Raw genomic sequence first — 9,449 nt, forward strand, 5'->3', positions numbered from 1 at the left:
CGGCGCCCCCTTCCCCAAGCCGGAGTAGCCCCCCCCACCTATATATATACCCCGCCCCGCCGCCGCCTCCCTCACCTCGCCCCGCCGCCGCCGCGAGGAGCCCGCCCCGACGCCGTTCCGCCGCCACCCGCCGCCTCCCCGCACCCCACCCGCACCCCGAAGCCCCGCCGGAGCCGCCCCGCCCCGCTGGAGTAGCCTCGCCGGAGGTAACCGAAGCCGCCGCCGCCGAGGCGGTTTTTTTTCAAAAAAACCTCGGTTTTTATTTTTTTTTCGAAATCCTAGTTTTTTTATATAGATCGGTTTATTTTTTTGGTTTTATTAATTAGTGAACGTTCACCGACCCGTTCGTTTTAACGAACGTGTTCGTCGGATTGTCGCTGTTAACGAACGTCCGTTCGTTTAACTGTTCGTCAGTTTTCTTTTTCGTCGGATTTTCCGCAGTTATTCCAGATCGCGATTTCTGATCAGATTTTCGTTTTCGTTTATCTTTTCGCTCGTTTATCGGAATCAGGCGATTCAAGCGCCTAGAGTTTCGTCTCGAAATTCTATTTCCGTTTAACCCACTCAAACAAGTTTTTGCTACTGTAAAATTTGACCTAGATCCAGATTAGTAAACGAAGCTTGTTTCTTTCGTCGCTTGATTTTCGTTGCTTCGTTCGATTTGATTCTTTTTGCAAACCGGAGTTCTTAAGTTGAAGTTTCTGGTTAGATCATTATTTGAGTTTTACCTGTGCATTTGATGAGTGCTTATTGTATGCTTGTTGTTTGCGATAGAGTACCCGGAGTGCGCCGCTTGCTACTTCGAATCTCTAAGTTTCACGGATCATCAGCAAGGCAAGTAACACTTTGATCATATCATTTACTACCCAGTTTTATTGCATTAGACCAACCCTCAAACATTGCATGGTTAGGATCTCATTAAATTGTGGGTATTGGGAAGTAGTTGAGGTAGTACCTATTGCCCTGTTTATTGTCAAACCCTTGGGAGTTACTTCTACGTTTGCTTATATCGCTATGCTATGCCAGTAGACGTGGATTGGGTTTGAGAGGTAGTCATGACAGATGTGAGATTGTTAATTAATGGTTTACTTAAGGTGGCAACTAAAACTCACATCTGGGTGGATTGAGGCACCTGAAGAACCCAGTGCTGCCTGTATTTTTTGGATATCCCGGAGTACCCGTGTGATCATCCTATGGACCGCCACCCAGGCTCAAAGGGATCATGAGATTATTCATGCTAGAAACTTCCGTCTGCAGCCACAAGCTATTATGGGCTCTAGCATAGTTGAGTAGGTTGTGTGAGCTCTTGAAGAGGTAGACTAGCAGATGTAGGGGATGTAGGTGGTACTGTCTACCCGGAGTAGAGAGTTAACACTTCTGAAAGACTGTGTCTCGGTCATCCGTTTCTCAAACACCATGAAGTGAGAGAATCCCAACGGAGGAGATCGAGTCTTGTGGGGAAAAGTGCACAAACCTCTGCAGAGTGTATAAACTAATCATGGTTAGCCGTGTCCCCGGTTATGGACATCTTGAGTATCTAGTACTTGGATTATCATGTGAATCTCACCACCATGTTACTTTAATTAATATTGTTGGGTTAATGATGATACTTAATTGGGATTGAGATGCTGTCAACCATCTCAATGTTTCACAACCACCATGATAGTTAAATTAAATTTATTCCTTTGCAGTAGGGAAAAATTGGCTTTTCGCAAAATTGTAACCATAGAGCCTTCTACCAGCCATATATGCATGTAGTATAGCATTATTATGTTCATTACTCTCCATGTGTTACATTGCCAGCATATTCCATGTGCTGACCCGTTTCGGGCTGCAACGTTTTATGTTGCAGACTTTTCAGACGACGAGTAAGGTGCCTTAGGTCGTGGTCTTATACTCAGTGATGCCGTTGGAGTTGATGGACTCACTTATCTTCCAAGTCTCCTGTTGTTATCGTATTTAGATGGCCTTAAGCCGTATTTATCATACTTATTTCTCTTTTGAGATACTCGATGTAATAAGTGTGTGATTGCTACTCTGTTATAAATCCTCCATTTGTACTGTGCGTGTCAGCATTACTGATCCAGGGATGACACTAAAGCACAGAGCACAGACTGTTTGAGGTCTGGTCGCTACAAAAGCCCAATAAGGCCCATATACTTCTTCCCCCGTATTCCCGTAACTCCCCGGTACTCCGAAAAATACCCGAACCACTCGGAACCTTTCCGATGTCCGAATATAGTCGTCCAATATATCGATCTTTACGTCATGTCCCCGATCTCATCCGGGACTCCGAACTACCTTCGGTACATCAAATCACATAAACTCATAATATAACCGTCATCGAACTTTAAGCGTGCGGACCCTACGGGTTCGAGAACAATGTAGACATGACCGAGACACGTCTCCGGTCAATAACCAATAGCGGAACCTGGATGCTCATATTGGCTCCCACATATTCTACGAAGATCTTTATCGGTCAAACCGCATAACAACATACATTGTTCCCTTTGTCATCGGTATGTTACTTGCCCGAGATTCGATCGTCGGTATCTCAATACCTAGTTCAATATCGTTACCGGCAAGTCTCTTTACTCGTTCTGTAATACATCATCCCGCAACTAACTCATTAGTTGCAATGCTTGCAAGGCTTATAGTGATGTGCATTACCGAGTGGGCCCAGAGATACCTCTCCGACAATCGGAGTGACAAATCCTAATCTCGAAATACGCCAACCCAACGAGTACCTTCGGAGACACCTGTAGAGCACCTTTATAATCACCCAGTTACGTTGTGACGTTTGGTAGCACACAAAGTGTTCCTCCGGTAAACGGGAGTTGCATAATCTCATAGTCATAGGAACATGTATAAGTCATGAAGAAAGCAATAGCAGAATACTAAACGATCATGTGCTAAGCTAACGGAATGGGTCAAGTCAATCACATCATTCTCCTAATGATATGATCCCGTTAATCAAATGACAACTCATGTCTATGGCTAGGAAACATAACCATCTTTGATCAACAAGCTAGTCAAGTAGAGGCATACTAGTGACACTCTGTTTGTCTATGTATTCACACATGTATCATGTTTCCGGTTAATACAATTCTAGCATGAATAATAAACATTTATCATGATATAAGGAAATAAATAATAACTTTATTATTGCCTCTAGGGCATATTTCCTTCATGTTGAGCCTCTCAAGTATGTCAGACGGATCGAGAGTCTTGAAGTCAGGGCGTTCTTGAATCATGAGGTCTAGGGTGTCAAATGAGTTGTCAGCTGATCTCAGGAGTGTCTTGACGATTTCATGCTTGGTGATCTCAGTGGCGCCAAGGTGTGATCATGTTTTGCTTGTGAGAGAAGTTTAGTCAACGGGTCTGCCTCATTCAGATCCGTATGTATTTTGCAAATTTCTATGTCAACAATGCTCTGCGTGGAGCTACTCTAGCTAATTGCTCCCACTTTCAATATGTATCTAGATTGAGACTTAGAGTCATCTGGATCAGTGTCAAAATTTGCATCGACGTAACCCTTTACGACGAACCTTTTTGTCACCTCCATAATCGAGCAACATATCCTTATTCCACTAAGGATAATTTTGACCGCTATCCAGTGATCTACTCCTAGATCACTATTGTACTCCCTTGCCAAAATCAGTGTAGGGTATACAATAGATCTGGTACACAGCATGGCATACTTTATAGAACCTATGGCTGAGGCATAGGGAATGACTTTCATTCTCTTTCTATCTTCTGCCGTGGTCGGGCTTTGAGTCTTACTCAATTTCACACCTTGTAACACAGGCAAGAACTCTTTCTTTGACTGTTCCATTTTGAACTACTTCAAAATCTTGTCAAGGTATGTACTCATTGAAAAACTTATCAAGCGTCTTGATCTATCTCTATAGATCTTGATGCTCAACATATAAGCAGCTTCACCGAGGTCTTTCTTTGAAAAAACTCCTTTCAAACACTCCTTTATGCTTTGCAGAATAATTCTACATTATTTTCGATCAACAATATGTCATTCACATATACTTATCAGAAATGCTGTAGTGCTCCCACTCATTTTTTGCAAATACAGGCTTCACCGCAAGTTTGTATAAAACTATATCCTTTGATCAACTTATCAAAGCGTATATTCCAACTCCGAGATGCTTGCACCAGTCCATAGATGGATCACTGGAGCTTGCATATTTTGTTAGCACCTTTAGGATTGACAAAACCTTCTGGTTGCATCATATACAACTCTTCTTTAATAAATCCATTAAGGAATGCAGTTTTGTTTATCCATTTGCCAGATTTCATAAAATGCGGCAATTGCTAACATGATTTGGACAAACTTAAGCATAGATATGAGTGAGAAACTCTCATCGTAGTCAACACCTTGAACTTGTCGAAAACCTTTTGCGACAATTCTAGCTTTGTAGATAGTAACACTACTATCAGCGTCCGTCTTCCTCTTGAAGATCCATTTAATATCAATGGCTCGCCGATCATTGGGCAAGTCAATCAAAGTCCATACTTTGTTCTCATACATGGATCTCATCTCAGATTTCATGGCCTCAAGCCATTTCGCGGAATCTGGGCTCATCATCGCTTCCTCATAGTTCGTAGGTTCGTCATGGTCAAGTAACATGACCTCCAGAACAGGATTACCGTACCACTCTGGTGCGGATCTCACTCTGGTTTACCTACGAGGTTCGGTAGTAACTTGATCGAAGTTACATGATCATCATCATTAGCTTCCTCACTAATTGGTGTAGTAGTCACAGGAATAGATTTCTGTGATGAACTACTTTCCAATAAAGGAGCAGGTACAGTTACCTCATCAAGTTCTACTTTCCTCCCACTCACTTCTTTCGAGAGAAACTCCTTCTCTAGAAAGGATCCTTTCTCAGCAACGAATATCTTGCCTTCGGATCTGTGATAGAAGGTGTACCAAACATTTTCTTTTGGGTATCCTATGAAGACGCACTTCTCAGATTTGGGTTTGAGCTTATCAGGTTGAAACTTTTTCACATAAGCATTGCAACCTCAAACTTTATGAAACGACAGCTTAGGTTTCTTGCCAAACCATAGTTCATACGGTGTCGTCTCAACGGATATAGATGGTGCCCTATTTAACGTGAATGTAGCTGTCTCTAATGCATAACCCTAAAACGATAGTGGTAGATCGGTAAGAGACATCATAGATCGCACCATATCTAATAAAGTACGGTTACGATGTTCGGACACACCATTACACTGTGGTGTTCCAGGTGGCGTGAGTAGTGAAACTATTTCACATTGTTTTAACTGAAGGCCAAACTCGTAACTCAAATATTTTACCTCTGCGATCATATCGTAGAAACTTTTATTTTTGTTATGATGATTCTCCACTTCACTCTGAAATTCTTTGAACTTTTCAAATGTTTCAGACTTGTGTTTCATCAAGTAGATATACCCATATCTGCTCAAATCATCTGTGAATGTCAGAAAATAATGATACCCGTCACAAGCCTTAATATTCATCGGACCACATACATCAGTATGTATGATTTCCAACAAATATGTTGCTTGCTCCATTGTTCTGGAGAACGGCGTTTTAGTCATCTTGCCCAAGAGGCATGGTTCGCAAGCATCAAGTGATTCATAATCAAGTGATTCCAAAATCCCATCAGCATGGAGTTTCTTCATGCGCTTTACACCAATATGACCTAAACGGCAGTGCCACAAATAAGTTGCACTATCATTATTAACTTTGCATCTTTTGGCTTCATTATTATGAATATGTGTATCACTACGATCGAGATCCGACAAACCATTTTATTGGGTGTATGACCATACAAGGTTTTATTCATGTAAACAGAACAACAATTATTCTCTAATTTAAATGAATAACCGTATTGCAACAAACATGATCAAATCATATTCATGCTCAACGCAAACACCAAATAACACTTATTTAGTTTCAACACTAATCCCGAAAGTATAGGGAGTGTGCGATGATGATCATATCAATCTTGGAACTACTTCCAACACACATCGTCACCTCGCCTTTTACTAGTTTCTGTTTATTCTGCAACTCCCGTTTCGAGTTACTACTCTTAGCAGCTGAACCAGTATCAAATGCCGAGGGGTTGCTATAAACACTAGTAAAGTACACATCAATAACATGTATATCCAATATACCTTTGTTCACTTTGCCATCCTTCTTATCCGCCAAATACTTGGGGTAGTTCCGCTTCCAGTGACCAGTCCCTTTGCAGTACAAGCACTTAGTCTCAGGCTTAGGACCAGACTTGGGCTTCTTCACTTGAGCAGCAACTTGCTTGCCGTTCTTCTTGAAGTTCCCCTTCTTCCCTTTGCCCTTTTCTTGAAACTAGTGGTCTCGTCAACCATCAACACTTGATGTTTTTCTTGATTTCTACCTTCGTTGATTTCAGCATCACGAAGAGCTTGGGAATTGTTTCTGTTATCCCTTACATATTATAGTTCATCACGAAGTTCTACTAACTTGGTGATGGTGACTAGAGAATTCTGTCAATCACTATCTTATCTGGAAGATTAACTCCCACTTGATTCAAGCGATTGTAGTACCTGGACAATCTGAGCACATGCTCACTGCCTGAGCTATTCTCCTCCATCTTTTAGCTGTAGAACTTGTTGGAGATTTCATATCTCTCAACTCGGGTATTTGCTTGAAATATTAACTTCAACTCCTGGAACATCTCATATGGTCCATAACGTTCAAAATGTCTTTGAAATCCCGATTCTAAGCCGTTGAAGCATGGTGCACTAAACTATCAAGTAGTCATCATATTGAGCTAGCCAAATGTTCATAACATCTGTATCTTCTCCTGCAATAGGTTTGTCACCTAGCGGTGCATCAAGGACATAATACTTCTGTGCAGCAATGAGGTTAATCCTCAGATCACGGACCAAGTCCGCATCATTGCTACTAACATCTTTCAACTTAGTTTTCTCTAGGAACATATCAAAACAAAACAGGGGAGCTAAACGCGAGCTATTGATCTACAACATACATATGCTAATACTATCAGGACTAAGTTCATGATAAATTTAAGTTCAATTAATCATATTACTTAAGAACTCCCACTTAGATATACATCCCTCTAATCCTCTAAGTGATCACGTGATCCATATCAACTAAACCATGTCCGATCATCACGTGAGATTGAGTAGTTTCAATAGTGAACATCACTATGTTGATCATATCTACTATATGATTCACGCTCGACCTTTCGGTCTCCATGTTCTGAGGCCATATCTGTTATATGCTAGGCTCGTCAAGCTTAACCTGAGTATTCCGCGTGTGCAACTGTTTTGCACCCGTTGTATTTGAACGTAGAGCCTATCACACCCGATCATCACGTGGTGTCTCAGCACGAAGAACTTTCGCAACGGTGCATACTCAGGGAGAACACTTATACTTTGATAAATTAGTGAGGGATCATCTTATAATGCTACCGTTAATCAAAGCAAGATAAGATGCATAAAAGATAAACAGCACATGCAATCAATATAAGTGATATGATATGGCCATCATCATCTTGTGCTTGTGATCTCCATCTCCGAAGCACCATCATGATCACCATCGTCACCGGCGCGACACCTTGATCTTCATCGTAGCATCGTTGTCGTCTCGCCAATCTTATGCTTCTACGACTATCGCTACCGCTTAGTGATAAAGTAAAGCATTACAGGGCGATTGCATTGCATACAATAAAGCAACAACCATATGGCTCCTGCCAGTTGCCGATAACTCGGTTACAAAACATGATCATCTCATACAAAAAAAATTAGCATCATGTCTTGACCATATCACATCACAACATGCCCTGCAAAAACAAGTTAGACGTCCTCTACTTTGTTGTTGCAAATTTTACGTGGCTGCTACGGGCTTAGCAAGAACCGTTCTTACCTACGCATCAAAACCACAATGATAGTTTGTCAAGTTGGTGCTGTTTTAACCTTCGCAAGGACCGAGCGTAGCCACACTCGGTTCAACTAAAGTTGGAGAAACTGACACCCGCCAGCCACCTGTGTGCAAAGCACGTTGGTAGAACAAGTCTCGCGTAAGCGTACGCGTAATGTTGGTCCGGGCCGCTTCATCCAACAATACCGCTAAACCAAAGTATGATATGCTGGTAAGCAGTATGACTTATATCGCCCACAACTCACTTGTGTTCTACTCATGCATATAACATCAACGCATAAAACCAGGCACGGATGCCACTGTCGGGGAACGTAGTAATTTCAAAAAAATTCCTACGCACACGCAAGATCATGGTGATGCATAGCAATGAGAGGGGAGAGTGTTGTCCATGTACCCTCGTAGACCAAAAGCGGAAGCGTTAGCACAACGCGGTTGATGTAGTCGTACGTCTTCACAATCCGACCGATCAAGTACCGGACGCACGACACCTCCGAGTTCAGCACACGTTCAACCCGACGACGTCCCTTGAACTCCGATCCAGCCGAGTGTTGAGGGAGAGTTTCGTCAGGACGAAGGCGTGGTGACGATGATGATGTTCTACCGACGCAGGGCTTCGCCTAAGCACCGCTACGGTATTATCGAGGTGGACTATGGTGGAGGGGGGCACCGCACACGGCTAAAAGATCAAACAATCAATTGTTGTGTCTATGGGGTGCCCCCTGGCCACGTATATAAAGGAGTCGAGGAGGGGGAGGGCCGGCCCTCTCTATGGCGCGCCCTAGGAGGAGTCCTACTCCCACCGGGAGTAGGATTCCCCCCTTCCAAGTAGTAGGAGTAGGAGTCAAGGAAAGGGGAGAGGGAAGAGAAGGAAGGAGGGTGCGCCGCCCCTCCCCCTAGTCCAATTCGGACTAGTCAATGGGGGGGCGCGGCCTGCCTCTCTCTCTCCCCTAAAGCCCAATAAGGCCCATATACTTCTTCCCCCGTATTCCCGTAACTCCCCGGTACTCCGAAAAATATCCGAACCACTCGGAACCTTTCCGATGTCCGAATATGGTCATCCAGTATATCGATCTTTACGTCTCGACCATTTCGAGACTCCTCGTCATGTCCCCGATCTCATCCGCGACTCCGAACTACCTTCGGTACATCAAATCACATAAACTCATAATATAACCGTCATCGAACTTTAAGCGTGCGGACCCTACGGGTTCGATAACAATGTAGACATGACCGAGACACATCTCTGGTCAATAACCAATAGCGGAACCTGGATGCTCATATTGGCTCCCACATATTCTACGAAGATCTTTATCGGTCAAACCGCATAACAACATACGTTGTTCCCTTTGTCATCGGTATGTTACTTGCCCGAGATTCGATCGTCGGTATCTCAATACCTAGTTCAATCTCGTTACCGGCAAGTCTCTTTACTCGTTCTGTAATACATCATCCCGCAACTAACTCATTAGTTGCAATGCTTGCAAGGCTTATAGTGATGTGCATT

Source organism: Triticum aestivum, chromosome 5D (assembly GCF_018294505.1).
Source record: "Triticum aestivum cultivar Chinese Spring chromosome 5D, IWGSC CS RefSeq v2.1, whole genome shotgun sequence".
NCBI classification, from domain to species: domain Eukaryota; kingdom Viridiplantae; phylum Streptophyta; class Magnoliopsida; order Poales; family Poaceae; genus Triticum; species Triticum aestivum.